This window comes from Neofelis nebulosa, chromosome 3 (genome assembly GCF_028018385.1).
Source record: "Neofelis nebulosa isolate mNeoNeb1 chromosome 3, mNeoNeb1.pri, whole genome shotgun sequence".
NCBI classification, from domain to species: domain Eukaryota; kingdom Metazoa; phylum Chordata; class Mammalia; order Carnivora; family Felidae; genus Neofelis; species Neofelis nebulosa.
In genome coordinates this window covers 124,469,932-124,487,988 of record NC_080784.1, presented here as the reverse complement: position 1 = coordinate 124,487,988, position 18,057 = coordinate 124,469,932, and the positions used below count along the sequence as shown (strand labels likewise).

Below are 18,057 nucleotides of genomic sequence, written 5' to 3'. Positions count from 1 at the left end.
ATAGAGAGGGAGAGAGAGAATCCCAAGCAGGCTCCACCTTGTCTGCTCGAACCTACCGTGAGATCATGACCTGACTGAAGTGGGACGCTTAACTGACTAAGCCACCCAGGCACCCCGAAAAATATTAACTTCTGATTTCAAAAATAACATATTCTCTTTACACAATATTTAGAAAATACAAAAAAAACATTTTTAAAGAATCACCCATGACAACATTTCCAAGAAAAACTATTGTCAATATTTTGATATATTTTCTTTATTAATAAATATTTTTATATGATTGATATAAATCTCTGCAGACTTCATTCTGCAGAGAAAAAATGTAAACCTATTATATCTTTCATTTCCAGTGCCCCTAAGCTTTGCGCAGTGGCAGTATCATAGCCAACGAGGTTTATCCGAGGCATGATTATTGCTAATTGAAAACTTCTCCAGGGGCGCCCGGGTGACTCAGTCGGTTAAGCGTCTGACTTTGGCTCAGGTCATGACCTCACCCCTTGTGTGTTCCAGCCTCGCATAGGGCTCTGTGCTGACCACTCAGAGCCTGGAGGCTGCTTCAGATTCTGTGTCTCCCTCTCTCTGCTCCTCCCCCCACCCCCAGTCTGTTTCTCTCTCTCTCAAAAATAAATAAAACATTTAAAAAAAAAAGGAATCAAGGAGAAGAAGAAGAAGAAGAGGAAAATATAACTTTTCCAGTGCCCCAAAATAGTGCCAAGAAATCCTCTATTAGAACAGAGGCAAGTCCATCTCAAATTTCCAGGCTGTGGTTATCAGTCAAGATTCCAACCTCGTAGCCCCATATCTCAAGCCCTTCAGTGTTTTCCTTTTCCACCAAATAACAGTCTTCATTTCTATTCTTATAAGGCAAACATGCCTGCATGTTCTCTTACATTCCTAAGTCACTCCCAACTCCACAAACAATCTCAAAAGGCCATTCCCATCATATAAACCTCACCTTCCATCCATCACCAGATCAAATTACTTCACAGTTAAGTAGAATTCAACTCCTTATGAAATCTGCCCCCACTTAGCGGTAGGCATGCATATCCAGTAATTGTCTCTTTCACATTCAGTCATTTTTAGCCTCTAAAAACTTTGCTTCTGTGATGAAATATTCCTTTCTAGTGAATCTATAATGGGTGGAACACTGAACTTAATGTTCAGAAACAGGGAATAGATACTAACAGATTCATCAGATATCTACTTAGGTTTTATTATGCAGAATCAATTGATTCAGCCACAAATACCTATTGAGCACATCTCCTGTTAAGGCACCTGTGTTCATGGTTCCTGCCCTAAAAGTGCAACTGTAAGAAATAGACAGAGGTAAGAACTCAGGTCGGAGTGAATTAAATGCTATAATTCCAACAAAGTGTGGCATGCATACAGACCATAAATAAAAGCCTCTTCCAGAGCTATTTTTTCTTTTCTTTTTCTTTCTTTTCTACAATGGTAGCATTAAGATAAAACTTCTAGGAACAAAAACTAGTTATGTTAATCAAGACTGAATGTCTTATATCCAAATCATTTATTTGAATGGGGTCAAGACTCTGGACGAATAGGTTTTTGAAGTCATGCTTAACCACATGGTACAGCTGCTGTGGAAAACAGTTTGGTAGTTCCTCAAGACATTAAACAGAATTACCATATGATTCAGCATTTCTGCTCCCAGGTATATACAAAAAAAAAAAAAAAAAGGAATTGAAAGCAGGGACTCAAACCGATACTTGTGTACCAATGCTCCTAGTAACACAATAGTCAAAAGGTGACAATAAAACAAGTGTCCATCAACAGATAAGTGGATAAACAAACTGTGGTATATACATTCAGTGGAATATTATTCAGCCTTAAAAAGGAATAACATTCTGATACATGCTGCAGCATGGATGAACCTTGAAAATATTATGCTAAGTGAAATAAGCCATACACAAAAGGGCATATATTTCATGGTTACAGGAAGTAGAATAGAGCTTACCAGAACTGAAGGGCAAGAGGATGGAGAGTTATTGTTTAATAGGTAGAGTTTCTGTTTGTGATGATGAAAAATCTCTGGAAGTGGATAGTGGTGATATTTGCACAGAGTTATGAATACTTAATGCCACTGAACTTAAAAATGGTTGAAATGATAAACTTTATGTTATGTATGTTTTACCACAATAAAAAAGTCTATACTTAAATAACAAATAGAGGAATAGTTCAAAATGTTGATAAGTTGCTCTCACAAGTCTAAATATGATCAAAATTAAATGTCCAATACATGCATTCTAAGGCTATGAGTTGTATGCGTCCTCACTTTAGGAAACCTAAGAGAAGTGCAAAAATAAATTAAGAGGCAATTGCATATAGAAGGATCTATTTTACAGAGGGATTTATCCAAGCATCCCTTTAAACAAGGAGCTTCCCTAGCAAACTTAAGAGTGGAAACACTCCACTATTGAGAGCAGGAACACTCTCCGGAAAGAACTATCAGGAAGCTGGGGTCCCTCTCCAATGCACAGTCTCAGATAGGAGACCAGCCACTTGTGTCTTTCTCTTTCCAGAGGAAACTCTGGCCACTCTCAACACTCCCATGAGAATCCAACACATCTGAGGTGATTTGGGGATGTGTGGTTGAGGGCATATAGCTACGTTCTAAGCTGGCAACCTGAGTTTTCCTTTCAGTGGTTTAGCTGCCTTTTCCATCAGACCGTAGACTCCTTGAAGGCAGGATCAGGTTTTCATTGTAGTATGTTGCAAGTATTCTATACATGCTGGGTACATAATATTATTTACTGAATAAGTGAATGAATGGATTAACTTTAGTGAAATGACAAGGGAAGGTCAAACAGTTCTGAAATTCTAATATGTAGGAAATCTTACTTGAGTCATAAAGTTCAAATGACACATACAATCCTAGAGAAATACTTCTCAAAGCATAAAATGAAAAAAAATCTGTGTTCAAGTTTATTCTATCTACAAACGAGACATATTTTCTATTGTGTTTGTAATTCTGCCGCTTACCCATATGTACCACATTGACTAAGTTCACAATAAATACTGTTGACAGAATGAATGACAAGGCAAAAAATAGCTTGCAGTACTTTCATTTTTTACAAGTGTGGAAGGCATATTAAACCATCTGCTGATTAAAAATATGCGTGTTTTGACTTGCATATGAATCAAATTAACATACATAAATCCAGCATCTTCACATCACTAGATTCACAGCCATAGCCAATGTAATTTTCCATGTTTCTTCAAATTCATCAATTTCAGTGACATAATTAAGTTATTAGGCATAAAGTACACAGCAGTGATATATAACTAAAAGCCAACTTTTGTTTTATTTCAATTCAATGATTGCTTATCCTCTAAAAATAAAAAGGTGTAAGATTGTTGGAAATCTAAAATTTTATGTTCAAATTTGCTCTATAAATACCTAACATCACCATGGAAAACTAAAATTTGAGGTACAGAACAGGAACTATTACCCCTCAGTATGATGAATTAGGATTAACTGAAATACTGTACGTTGAACAATAGCACCTTGCTGCCTATATAACTCCAGAAACAACTTGCAAACTTCAGTTTCTACCTGCTTCTGCTGGCCCATTACCACCTACCTCTCTCCAAGACCCTATCCGGAGCAGGGAAGATATTCTGTGAAGTAAAGGAACAACTCTGTACAGTGTTACACTAATGGACCAAGCAACCACGCTGGGAGGAGGAACACATCCAAATTGCAAACCTAGGTCAGAGAGAACACCAGGTCTGGGCCAAGACAATTAAGATAGGGTCAATCGCGGGGCACCTAGGTGGCTCAGTCAGTTAAGCATCCAACTCTTGATATGAGCTCAGGTCTTGATCTCATGGTCATGAGTTCAAGCCCTGTGTTGGGTTACATGCTGAGCATGGAACCTACTTAAAAAAAAAGAAAAGAAAAAAGACAAGGTCAATCTCTGTTACTAAGAGACACCTATTCCTTCCTCTTAACTCATCAGTCCCTCAGGATCCACCACCGTCTGGAGCACCATTCCAGGACCAAGAATGTAGCCCAGGTGGAAACTCTAGTACCTTGCTATTGATGTACCTCTGGCACTATAAACCTGCCACCATATAAATGCCCAGCACCTTGGTCATTGGTTCGTCCCAGGACTGCTGGCACTGAGCCACTGAGAACAATAGAAGTCTTTCTAAAGCGGTGTTTCCTAGCTTTGTCTGGTGATAAGAATCATCTAGGGCTATTGATATAAACACAGATTTTCCTAGACAAAAATATTTAGGAGATCTATCTGGGGTCCAGGAATCTGAATTTGTAACAAGTACCCAGGTGATGCTCTTCACCAGGGAATTTGGGGAAATACTGAGTTCAGTACACTCTTCAACGTGTTCCTAGAGTCTCCTAGTAGGAGGACGGGGGGAGTTGCCCTGTGTGGATTCAAGCCTTGTCATCTTCAGGGATAATGAACTAAGTGTCCTTTGTACACTGAGAAGTCTTTGTAAATCCAAGGCATGCCATCATTATCATGATTATATACCTTTAGCCACAGCCTCCAGGACAATATGCAAAGCTGGGTGAGCTTATTCTCAACACACAGGGCTGAATGACCAGTTGAGGGAGGATGAAGAGTGGCCAAAGGCAGAAGAGAGAGGGAGGAGAAGGAATAAAATCTGGATCGAGAAATTAATACTTATGTATTTCAATCCACAGCTGCTTTGGCTGCTGATATAAATCAAAGGAAGAAGGAGAGAGATTGAGGGAGAAAATGTAAACAACATGAATTTTTCAGATATTAAAAACTGAATGTGTTAGCTGAATTATTCATTTATTGAACTTCCAATTTATTTTTCAGTACTACTATGTGAATAAATGTGAGTTGGGCTCTGAGATACAAGTAGGTATTAAGATAAGCACCTATGATGGGTAGCCACACAAAGTAGGGTGCCTGTGAATTTTAGTCATCTACATGAGGTTGCCACAGCTGGGAAAAAGATTCCATTCTGTCAGTTTGGGTGCTGACTTACCATAAATTAAAGATGAATGTACTTAGAGCACAGTCTCCCCCGTGGACACAAAGCCCAGGCCCTTCCTTACAATATTGATAAAGAAAATTTGCAATGATGCCAGAAATGAAAGATCTGTATATTCTTGCAGGGAGCTGGGAGATAATTTAGAGACAACAACCACTCTCTTTCTGAGACTTGAAAAAGAAGTTGTGAGTTACATGGTACTCTGCAGAATCACGTGGCATTAAGAAAAGGAAAATCGTGCTCCAGTCTCCTTCAAAAGATAATAATTCAATCTTCTGAATTCAATCATATTCTGATTGAATATGTTCCTGTATACTAATGGAGAAATGGACTGGCTTTTCCTGATCCCATCTAAAGGCATGATTATACAACCAAATATTAGCAACTCAACTCAGCAAAGACACGTTGTACAAATAAATAGCATGAATGAGTAGAGCAGGCAAATCTCCTAGATGGAGTTGTTTGGGAAGAATCCTTCAAGTTTCTGAATACATTTTAAAAGACACAGGAATTCAAACTTAACTCTCCTCAGGTCAGAAATGTATCTTAGCCCTTTAAGAAGGTGTAGTTCCTCCCATTGTGACAAATATTCCAATGAGCTGGGGTGCAGTCAGGAGATGGCTTTGGGATAATCAGGAAGTGTATTGAATGCTGAATATGCTCCCCAAAGCACCCTCTTTTGACAGTCACATGAAATATGCAAAAGGCACTTAATAATTCTCATTTTCAATTACAATTCCTTAGGTGTCATTCCTTTTTTCTCAGATATGTACAAGAAAAAACGTATGTCCATGGTCATCCTGCTGATAAAATTTCAATCACAGAAACTTTCCCTTTAAAACTAACAAGGCTTTTTATCTCCCTGAGTTAGCCAGATAACGATTGCACAGGCCACTCGGAATCACCGGGGAGAGCTGAAACTGGAGCAGCGCGGATAAATGAGATCCCTGTAGATAAACCACATAATTCAGGGCAGCCAGGAGGTACAGACTCTTCCCTCACTTAACCTTGTAGCAAAGCTTCTGTGGGTAATTTGACTCCCTGTGAGCTTTTCTCTGTTGGAATGGAAGGTGGGTTGTAGGGAGGGAGATGTTAGCGGGGGAGGCAACATCCTGGGAAGGAAGGAACACTGGATAAGGACATAGGAGATCTACCCTAATTTGCCCACCTTTGCTCAATGACTTTGCAACTGAAAAACCTTAGCTTCCTTACCGAGAAGGGGGGAGACTGAACCTGTGGGAAAGAGATCTTGACGTGGAAGAACTCTCCAAATCCCTGCTGGGGACAGTGGGAAAGTAAGCGGGTTCCAGGCTGTGGCTATCACCAAACGGTATTCTGTCTGTCTGTTTACATGTTGGGATTTCATACAAGATTTCATTTTCTGCAGCGTATCCCGTACTGAAAGAAAGTTTGCAACCCCTGGATTAAAAGAATGGTTTACTTTCAGTTAACAGTCAATAATAAAAGGGATATAGACCTGCTAAAGTGACTAGAAGGTTCTCAAAGTATTAGCTACATATTGGTAGAATCTACAAAACGAAGAGATGCTCAATGGATGTGAAAGAGGAAATTTAAAGAGAACCTCTGAGGGTTAGGAAAAAGAGCTACATCATTTTTTCTTCCTCCCTTCTCAAGGCAAATTTTTACCCATGCCCCAGTGTCTCTCAGCTCTGGCTGCCCACCAGAATCACCTGTGCAACCATTAAATTATACAGGGTCTGGGTCCACGTCTGGGGATTCTGACGGAGCTTTTTCAGCTATTCCAGTAGTGTGTGTGTGTGTGTGTGTGTGTGTGTGTGTGTGTGTGTGTGTGTATTTAAGGATCCATAGCTGACTTTGATGTATAACTATGATTGACAATCTCTGCTTGGCTTCAGTTCTTGGTCTTTCCTAAGACCACTCTCATAAAAAACATTAACGACCTCCCCAATGTCAGTTATCATTTTTGGGCAGATGACTCCAAATCGCACTCTCTAGAAACAACCACCTTCTGTCTGGGTGTCTCAGCTCTTTGCCCACCAGCCAGCCTTGCTTCCAGTATCACTCCATCTGTTAGGGCAAAGTCCTTCTAGTGGCTCAGGCTCTCAGTGACCCAAAAGCATCTCTGATTCTGCCACTCCCTGTGCAGCCAGCATCCTATCCGCACAAGCTTAACAAACCTACCCCTGTATCTGATCTTAAACCAGGTCCCAGCTTTCCATGCCTACTGCCACTCTTGAAATCAGGCTCCCTTTATTTCTTGTCTACGATGTATATAGTCACTTGCAGGAGTCTCATTCTCCCATCTTTACCGTCTTTGATCTACCCTAATCTGACTTAACTAACCCCTTGTTTAGATAACTACAAATAAGTAACCTCACAGCCTACCCTTTCAAAATAAACCCCTCCATCTATCTTTTAGGTTCCACAATAGAAACCCAATCTAAGTTTCCAGCCTGATCTTTGATTACACAGCAGCATGAACACAATCCACCAACCAAAGAGCATTGTTGTTTCTTTTGTAAACATATCTTAGGCTTTCCTAATTATGCGCCCCTATTGTTCTCTCCCTCTCCAAGACCCTCCTCCCCATTCGATGCCACCTCCTCTGAAAGGCTCTCCAGAATTCTCCAAGTGAATCTGAAGCATACTGAAAAACATCGTGCTTGATCCTCTTTCATAGTAGTCATTATACCCTGTCTTGTGGTGTGGCTATCTATGGCTATCTCTTATCACCTTTACCAAGCTGCTGCTTCTTCAGAGCCCTGCCCTGGGAGCCTTGTAGCTGTACAGAAAGAGAGGGGTCTTTGGAACCAGAAAACCCTATATTTAAATCCCAGCTCTGCCACCCAACATCTGTTTGAGCTGGTTCAAATTATTTAACCCTTCTCTGTTCTAGTTTCCCAATCTGTAAAATGGGAATATTAATATCCAGTTCCTAGGATTAGTGTGACGTCTGAATGAGATGTAAGGTGTCTGACACAAGAAAGGCTCTTAACAAATGGTAGTTCCCATTAACGAAGGTCAAATGGGGACTCCACACACTTTTATCTATAATGGAAGATGATGTGCTGCTAACCCAGCCTAATGGGAACCTTCCTCTACAAATATTTGCCAGCTGGTCCTTTTTACTTATTAAGAAGATGGCAAGGTATTTTTGAGACAAGACTCTGAAGCAGGGAAGTAATGGCTTCTTCCCTATTATCTGTTGGCCAGTAATAATAAGTGTTAGTACTAATAGTGAAATAGCAAGGGGACAGGAAAGGGAAGAAAAGGCAGTAAGAAAACCCTGAACTAAAATGTCCAGCAATACATAGTGAGAGACATAAAATGCCCACAACTTTGCAAAGCAAATATCAAGTTACATTATGCAGTAATGGAATAAGCCATATTCAGGAGGGTGGAAATCATTAAATAATAGGAGAGTTATTAGAATAATACATCAAATCATTATGTCAAATGCAAAAAATATTTAATTGCTTCTATATACAATACATTTGATAAGATTTAACACCAATCCCTAATAGCATTATTTTAAGAGTAGAAATAGAAAAAATATTTTTTTTTAATTTTTTTTTTAATGTTTATTTTATTTTTGAGACAGGGAGAGACAGCATGAACAGGGGAGGGTCAGAGAGAGAGGGAGACACAAAATCTGGAACAGGCTCCAGGCTCTGAGCTGTCAGCACAGAGCCTGACACAGGGCTCGAACTCGCGGACCACGAGATCATGACCTGAGCCGAAGTCAGATGCTTAACCGACTGAGCCACCCAGGCACCCCAGAAAAAATATTTTCTTAATATAACAAGTATAAAATTAAAATCAATAGCTAGCATTATATTTAATAGTAAAACATTAGTGATAGCCCCATTAAAATATGTACAAAAGAATGAAAACTATTTAATATTGTTCTGAAAGTTATAACCAGTGCAATAAGACATGATACAAAATTAAAGGTATATTATTAATAATGAAGCGATAAAATGGCACTTATTTTTAAATGAAGTCATTATACAATTGCAGGTTCAAAGAAATAACTTAAAAATTGATTGAACACAGGAGATGGATGCAAGATAAACAGGCATCAAAAGCACCCTAACATAATTGAAATAATCAGTTGGAAACTTTTAAAATGCATATTAATATGTAGTTCTAAAAAAGATTGAGATGGTTGTTAGAAAAAGTGAATACAGAGAGAGCCCATACACTGTTACAACAACAACAAAAATATCTTAGAAGTAGATTTAATGTATACTATCTTTCATCTATTTAAACAAAGGAGCAAAATTTTATTGAAATATATTTATTAGAGCTTGAGAAAATGGAAAAACACATTGTGCTACTGAACACAAAGACGTTGTTCTAAATGTTTAAATATTTTTTAAATAATAAAGGTTTAATCAAGACACTCAACAAGTATTTACTGAACATTTATTACATGCCTAGCAAAGTTTTAGGGGATAACCATACAAAGAATGAATAACACAAAGACTGCCCACACGGTGTTTAGATTCTTATGGAGCTGACACATCAAATAAAGCCTTACTATAACATAATGTCAGGTGCATTGAATATAATATGTGCATTAAAGAAAAATAAAACAGGGTTAAGCAAGAGAGAATGAAAGGAGGAGAATATTGTTTAGAATGAAGTGATCAGGAAAGGTCTTTGAGGAAGTAACATATGAACAGAAAGTTAAATAAAGTGCAGTGGAAAGCCATGTGGCTGTCTGAAGGAATGGTGTTTTTGCAGAGGGAATAGCAAACGCAAACACCCAGACATGAAGCCATGCTTGATGTCTACCAAGAACAGTAAGTAACCCGGTGTTATTGAGATAGAGCAAGTGAAGACTAGTAGGAGATATGAGACAGATCATATAGGGCCTTGTGGACCATATAAGCTCTGGGTTTTATCTTAAATCTGATGGTAGCCATTGGAAAATTTTGATCAGGTGAGGATGTGATTTAATTCCATTAAAAAAATTTTTGTCTGGGGGCAGCTGGGCGGCTCAGTCAGTTAAGCATCCAACTTCGGCTCAGGTCATGATTTCACAGTTCATAAGTTTGAGCCCCCCACCAGGGGAGCTTGAGCCCCACTTTGGGTGAGCTTGAGCCCCACTTTAGGCTCTGCACTCTCTTTCTCTCTCTTTCTCTCTCCCTATCTCTCTGCCCCTCACTCACTCGTGCTCTCTCTCTCTCTCAAAAAAAAACAAAAAAATTACATTAAAAAAAAGTTTGGTCTCAGTGCTGAGAACAGATAGGGTGGAGATGAGGGAGAAGTAGTAAGAGCAGTTAGAAGGCTATTTCAGTAATTCAGGCTGGAAAAAATGGGCTTGTGTTGGGGTAGGAGGGGCAGGGGAATCCGAAGTAGAGTCCAGATCTATACAGAAATAGACAAAAGATTTGCTGATGGGTTGGGTAAGAGGAGTGAGAAAAAGAACGATATCAAGGCTGGCCCCTAGGTTTTTGTCTTGAAGCAACTGGTTGGATCTTAGTGTTCATAACTGAGACGGCAGAGACTGAAGAAGGAGTAGGAGTTAGGAACTGAAATGAAGAGCTGTGTTTTGAACATATTAAGTTTGCAATGTCTATCAGATGCCAAGTGGAGATGTTGAACAGGCAGTTGCTATGCATCTGAGACTCAGGGGTACTTCTTGGGCCATCAGCAGAGAGGTGGGATGTAGAGTCAGTGGGATTGGATGAGGTCATCTATGGGGAGAATGCCACAAAGAGATGTCTAGGGGTCACCAAAATGTAGAGTTTGGGACAAGGATGAAAATCCAGCAGAGAAGACTGAAAGGGGGCAGCTGGCACAATAGGGGAGAAACTTGGAGACTTGAGCCTTAGATGCCAAATAAGTAGTTTACTATAACTCCCATCAAAATATCAGTGATTTGTTTTCATTAAGTAACAAAATCATTCTAAAACATACTGGAAAAATTTAATGCACACCTAGGATAATAGACCATCCCATTACATAATTCTTTTGTAACAACTGATAAAGACATGATGTTTTTATGACTTGGTAAATGAAAATGAATTCCTATATATAATCTATATAATCCTTCCGTCTTTATACTGACACACTTGTTTCAGTCACCTTGCTGGTGCCCTTGTAGCAAGATAACAGAATGTAGCCTGTGCTCGAGAAAATTTTGCCCAAGAAATTTTGCTTTTGATACTCACAAATTGATCCTATTTCATATAAGTATTCATTATGCCATAAGAAAACATAATAAACCATCGGGCAGGGATGAATTATTTAATAAATGGTATTGGGACAAGTGTCTAGAAATATGAAAACTAAATTGATTTCTTTATCCCACACACCAAAGTAAATTCCATGTTGATTAAAAAGTTAAGTATCTGGGGCGCCTGGGTGGCGCAGTCGGTTAAGCGTCCGACTTCAGCCAGGTCACGATCTCGCGGTCCGTGAGTTCAAGCCCCGCGTCAGGCTCTGGGCTGATGGCTCGGAGCCTGGAGCCTGTTTCCGATTCTGTGTCTCCCTCTCTCTCTGCCCCTCCCCCGTTCATGCTCTGTCTCTCTCTGTCCCAAAAATAAATTAAAAATGTTGAAAAAAAAATTTAAAAAAAAAAAAAAAAAAAAAGTTAAGTATCTAAAATTCCAATAATAGAAACATGTTAAGAAACTACGGACATCTATTTATAAAACTACTATAAGAGGGAAGATTACCTAAGCCTAGAAATAAACAGGAGAAATTATAAAGCAAAAGATTAGCAGATTTGAATCTATAAAAATGATTTTTCTATGCAAAAAAGCCATGAGGTAAATATGAAAATGGAAAAATGTTTTCAATAAAATATAAAAGTTAATATATCATCTACATAAACAGTTCATGCAAACTGATATGAAAAGTCCTAGGGCCCAATGATAACTGGTCGATAGAATACTCATAAAAGAGATCATTACCCAAAAGAGAAAATCCACCTGGCCAGCTCATTTGCAAACACGCTGATTCTTGATAATAATCAAAGAAATACCACAACAAATTGTTATAATTTTTCAGCAATACTATTACTAAAGATTTGTTTTTAAAAAGCATAACATGCAGTCAGGAAGAGTTCAGTAAGGATGGTCTTCTTTTGTCCTGACGGTACACATTTAGACAAGCAATTTGAGCATCTCCACTTGTAGACTATCATAAAGAAATAATCTTTATGTGGAGAAAAATTATTATTTAAATAAATAAATAATATGATTATTTATAATAGCCTTTAAATAGAAATAATATAAATGCTTTACAGATATGCTGGACTTGAAATAGTTAAATTAGAAAATAGCCTTCCCTGTTTTAACCAGAAATAATAATTCTTCTTCTTCTTCTTCTTCTTCTTCTTCTTCTTCTTCTTCTTCTTCTTTTTTTTTTTTGAGAGAAAGAGAGAACATGAATTTACGTAAGTCAGGGGAGGGAGGAGGAGGGGGAGAGGGGAGAAAGAGAGAGAGGAGAATCTTAAGCAGGCTCCACACTCAGTATAGAGCAAGACATGAGGTTCGATCCCACGACCCTAGGATCATGCCGTGAGCGGAAATCAGGAGTCCAATGCTCCACTGACTGAACCACAGGTGTCCCACAGCCAGAAATAATTCTTAAGTTACAAAGGAAGCTTCACTGTGTGCATATTTCTGCCCAGTGGGGATCTCTTTGTAGCTCTGACCCCAATCAGTAAGTTACTCTGTCCACCAAAAGGAGAATTTAGCTGCCATCCGTGCAATGTGGGCAGAAGATAGAGGCTGCTGACCAAGGAACACAGAGAATGCAGAGTAAAAGACTAGAGAACTCCAGGGTCATGCAAATAAAAGGGAGGTTCCTCTGATAAGAAATAAGTGGCACTAGGCATCTTTGCAGAGCTTATTGAAACAAAACAAAGTCTCCTTTGTGATGAAATTGATAAAGAGTATTATTTTGGACAAACTCAAAGCAAACACAGGCTTTCTGCTGAGAAATCAGGGTCACAATAAAAGAAAATGACATTCCTGCAAACACTGGCATAGAAAACGAACAAGCTAAAGGTCATCAACAGAATTCAGGGGACACCCAAAGTAGAGGAATCTCGACCAGACCAGAGACTGCTCACTCAGTGACATTTCATATACATTCATTTATTCCCTCATTCACTCTTTCATTAATTTAGTAGTTGATTCATTACGTATCTATTGAGTAACAGATATATGCCAGGCACTAAGCAAGTGTTGGGGGTTACCTTAATGAAACAAAGCTCTGCTTTCATAGAACATATAATAGTAGCAAAGCTAGCACTGAAGCAATAATAACACAAATTGTTATTTAAGTTCAAATTCAGGGGCGACTGGGTGGCTAAGTCAGTTGAACGTCGACTTTGGCTCAGGTCATGATCTCGCGGTTTGTGGGTTCCATCCCCGCGTCGGGCTCTGTGCTGACAGCTCAGAGCCTGGAGCCTGCTTCAGATTCTGTGTCTTCCTCTCTCTCTGCCCCTCCCCCACTCACACTCTGTCTCTCTCTCCTTCAAAAATAAATAAACATCAAAAAAATTTTAAGTTCAAATTCAAAAGTGTTAAGTATAACCAAAAAAAAAAAAAAAAAAAAAAGTTTTAAAATCTGTGAGAGCAAATGACAGGAGGACCTAACCTAACTCAGGGCATCAGAGAATCCCTCTTTGGTTTCTATGAGGCTTGAAATTGTAAATGAAATTGAAAGGTGAAAAAGATTTAGTTAGGGTAAGGATTTTTACCAATTCCTTAGGGGGAGAAGGAATTGGAAAACTTGTTTGTGATTTACTGAATATATAATTCACATATGCTTTCTATGTAGTTAAGTGTAATAATAGTTTCTGTTCAATTGTCTGAATTCCATCATATTCAACAAATTGTGTTATTTTTATAAAGATCTAAATTATTCTTTTGGATAGATTTTCAGTTTGGGCAATCCTTTCCATCTATTTAGTCAAGATTCTGGTATTTCCAACACTTCTGTCTGGTATTCTAACCATCACCAAACTATAAACATTTTAGTATAGGCATTTCAAGATCATGCATTCATTTAAAACAAGAAGACGAGTATCGAATGCTAAGCTATTAACGTGCTAAGCTCTATTTTTGTAACTGAAGTTGCTGTGGACAGGAACACAGATAAGGTTCCTGACCTTATAGGGTTTACTTTCCAGTATTAACTTAGATTTTATGTTTCTAATGTTCTAATTAACATTTCCAACAGCAATATATAGGAATGACCACTTCACTGTATTCTCATCAGCACGGGGTGTTATTATTGCTTGTTTGTATAATGAGGAAAAGTACAAAAAAATAAGGCATTGTTACGCATTGAATTGTGTCCCCCCCCCCAAATAACATGTTACAGTCCCTATCCCCATTACCTCAAAATGTGACCTTATTTGGAAGTAGCGTTTTTGCAGCTGTAATTAATTAGTTAAGATGAGGTCATTAGGGTGGGCCCTAGTCCAGCATAACTGGTGTCCTTCGACAAAGGGAAAAGTTGGACACAGATACACACAGAGGAAAAACAACATGTGAACATCAAGGTAGAGATTGGGGTTATGCAGCTGCAAGACAAACAGCACCAAGGATTGCCAGCAAATCACCAGAAGCTGGCAGACAGGCATGGACAGATGATCCCTCACAGCCCTCAGATGGAGTAACCCTGCCCATCTGATCTCAGACACCTAGTCTCCAGAACTCTGCAACAATATATTTCTGTTGTTTCAATCACCCATTCTGTGGTTCTTTGTTATGACAGCCTGAGCAAACTAATACAGACGTGCTTCTTACTCTGGATTCCCCTGAAAGAAAGGAGACTTTGGTGGTCATTCATGTTTGTTCAACACTTGCCTCAAGATGTAAACCTTGCTCTCAGAAGTATCACGACCTTTCGTTAGTTTGTTTTTTCTCATTTTCCCTGTGGGTTTAGATACAAATGATAATCAAACAAACCAAAGGCCTTCAATGAACAATAAAGGTCTCCGTCATAGGTTGCCAAATTGGGGTAATCAATGATAACTGGATGCAGGAGTGGATCTAACTTTTGTGGGGCTTGACGTTTATCTAATCTTCTCTACGAATAAAATTATAAATACAAAATTAGGGAATAAAAGTTAGCATTTATTTAGAATAGAAAGAAAGTAAAACAAATTACAAATATTAGAAAGATGATAAACACTACAAATGCCCCTAAGTCTAGAAATATATAACATTCTTGTTTTAATTATCTCACATCCCTTTATGATTTTTTTCTTACATATTTTGGCTGCATATTCTTTGATCATCTCTTCCTAGGACATCAGTTTTGTAACATGGCTTTCTACATAGAGAAAAAAAAATTAGTTGTCTTCCTCTGGCACGGTTGGTCAAAATTTGTGTTTCATTATTGATAGATGGGTTGCATAAAACATTTAACTTCACACATAGATGTAACTCGCTGCCACAGGATTGAGCCAGAAACATGGGAATTCTAATAAAATCTATTTTAGGTGATTTCCATTAAAATGTATTTGGAGTTTATAATTATATATGATGTATCATCAAATATATTGCTGACAGGAGAGAATTTCTGCCTTGATGAGGCATTGATGATAACTGAATCCTCTGCTTACGATTTTACACATCTGATGCTTGGAGGAATTTTCCACAGAATTGCTTCTGGCTCTGATCACTGCAAACCTTGTTTCTCTCCCCACACACTTCCAGTGTTAGGTGTTGCAGGACACATTCTTATCCTGACATGACCTCTGACCCTGGTCTTTGAAGTCATAATGCCGGGTAAGTTGGCTCAAGAGCAGGAAGAGTATCTGGGAGTCATTTCTGTACTGGGTCAGTCAGTAATAGCTTAGCTATATAAGGCGGTGACTATGGCTTTCACAAATACATCCCACTAAACCAGAACTTAGTATGCCCCCAACTCAACTTCCCTTAACGAGATCGCTGAAATACTGGTGTCCACAGTAACATCATTGACTGCACTACAATACATGGGAAGTCAAAATGGAAAGAGAATGGCTTAACCAATTGCCATGAAAGTATTTTGCTTTTACAAAGTTCACCAAAATCTAGAATTGTGTAAACATGTCAGGATCCTTCCCTGGGTCCTAGAAGGAGCCTGTGCATGAGAGGACCCCTCCATGAAAGGGGTCTTGAAGCTTAAGTTCCATTTGCTTCATGGTGACCTGCCTTTCACAGTGCAAAATGAATGATCTAAGCCTCATCACAGGTATGTTCTTTAGATATTTAATTTTTGATCATTTGTACTTTGGCAGCAGAGAATAATGTTTAGACAATCTTTCCAGAGCAATGGCAGGCTGTGATAAAATAGAGAGTGGGAAAATGAGAGGAATTGTTAGAAGAGTTGGAAAGTGGTAGTGTGCATGGAAATAATGAGCTATAAATGCAAAATATAAGCATTTTCTCTGTATTTTATGTATAATAGAAAGGATAGATAATGATCTTCAAAGACAAGATAATGTCAACCTGATTTATTTAACTGAGGAGGTCAGAGAACTTGTTTTTTTTTTTCAATCCAGAGAAATCTGTGCTATAAGGACCTAACCTGAAAGTTAATTTGAGCTATTACTTTGTACCTTATTTTCATGTGGACCTCAGACCAAATTATTTTAGCATGTTTATAATGGAAAACACACAAAGTTTGTTTTTAGCAATAGCAGTAATAAATTGGAAAATGGCTAAGTCTGTATTTGTCATAAAGATGCTAATGATAATGTTAGTTTGTGGACCCAGTGAATTCTGTTTGGTTTGGATTCTTTGGTCCAAGTAAATCAGTGTTAGGGTAAGAATAGCCCTGGGCTATTCGGTAGATGTCTTTATAATAAAAGGAGTTCTCTTTTGATTAATAATTAAATTGCACTATTGATCTTTGGATAAAGGAAAGGCACAAAGAAATAAATTTCAAAGACATTAACATGCAATCTATTTTTTAGTGAGTATAAAAACAAAGAAACAATCTAATAAATCAATAGGAGTAACAAGCACTTCAACAGATTTTGACATCAGTCTAAGAAGTTAGAGATTACTTAGATGGTCTTCCTAACCAAGAAGTGTCTTGCTCCAACTTTAACCATGGAGCTATGGGGTGTAAATATGTGCTGACAAAGGGGTCAGAGTCTCTGACTGCCTTGATTTGTTCTCTCCCGTGTTCATTTTTTCCTGCTGTTGCAATAAACTACCACTAATTTGTGGCTTTAAACAGCAAAGATGTATTATCTCTACAGTTATGCATGTCAGAAGTCCCATATGGATCTCACTGGGCTAAAATCAAGGTGTCAGGAGAGTTATTTTCTTTTCCGGAGGCTCTAGAGAAGAATTTGTTTCCTTGCCTTTTCCAGATCCAAGGGGCTACCCACATTCATTGGCTCCTGGCCACTTTCCCCCATCGTTAAGACCAGCATTACAGCATCTCTTCTACAGGCATATTGCTTTCTGGCCATGGCTAGCAAAGGTTCTTTACTTTTCAGGGATCATGTGATTAGATTGGGCTCACCTGGATAACCATGTGTGACCACATGGATGGACCTATAGAGCATTATGCTAAGTGAAGTAAGTCAGGTGGAGAAAGATAAGTGATTTCACTCATACATAGAATCTAAAAAACAAATGAATAAACAAAGAAAAAGCACAATCAGACCTGTAAATACAGAGAACAAACTGATGGTTGCCAGAGGGAAGGGGTAAGGGGATGAGAAAAATGGGCAAAGGGGAGCAGGAGATACAGACTTCCACTTATGGAATGAATAAGTCTGGGAATGAAAGTTACCTCTTAGGAAATATACTCAATGGTATCATAATAGAGTTGTATGGTGACAGATGATAGCCACACTTGCGGTGAGAACAGCATAAAGCACAGAGAAGTTGAATCCCTATGTTGTATACTTAACAACTAACATAGCATTGTGTGTCAACTATAGTCAAATAAAAAAAAAAAAAAGAACTCTGATGGTTGTGTTTTTGTATGAGTTGAGTGGCTATCTAGCCTGCACATGAGATAAAGAGATAAAATACTACTATTTTGGCTACTATTTGTCTTGGCTTGATTTAAACTACTGATTTT

At 38.4% G+C, this 18,057-nt stretch overlaps 1 pseudogene; it reads left to right on the top strand.

Moving 5' to 3' along the window:
• Nucleotides 1–358: 358 nt before the first annotated feature.
• Nucleotides 359–491, top strand: LOC131508134 (U4 spliceosomal RNA; annotated as a pseudogene).
• Nucleotides 492–18,057: the final 17,566 nt, after the last annotated feature.